Below are 479 nucleotides of genomic sequence, written 5' to 3' on the forward strand. Positions count from 1 at the left end.
CCAAATCCATCCCAAATCAGCCCCGAGTCAGCCCCGAATCCGCCCCAAATCAACCCCAAATCTGCCCCGAATCCACCTCGAATCAACCCCAAATCCGCCCCAAATCTGCCCCAAATCAGCCCCGAATCTGCCCCAAAGCCATCCCAAATCTGCCCCGAGTCAGCCCCGAATCCACCTCAAATCAACCCCAAATCTGCCCCGAGTCCGCCCCAAATCCATCCCAAATCAGCCCCGAATCCACCTCAAATCAGCCCCAAATTAGCCCCGAATCCATCCCAAATCAGCCCTGAGTCAGCCCCAAATCAGCCCCGAATCAGCCCCAAATCCATCCCAAATCAGCCCCGAGTCAGCCCCAAATCCACCCTGAATCCACCCCAAATTAGCCCCGAATCCATCCTGAATTAGCCCCAAACCCATCCTAAATCCATCCTGAATCAGCCCCAAATCCATCCTGAATCAGCCCCAAATGCACCCCGAAT

Source organism: Corvus kubaryi, unplaced genomic scaffold (assembly GCF_017639235.1).
Source record: "Corvus kubaryi isolate FWS band 111438036 unplaced genomic scaffold, C.kubaryi_AGA036_p1.0 36997, whole genome shotgun sequence".
Taxonomy (NCBI): Eukaryota; Metazoa; Chordata; class Aves; order Passeriformes; family Corvidae; genus Corvus; species Corvus kubaryi.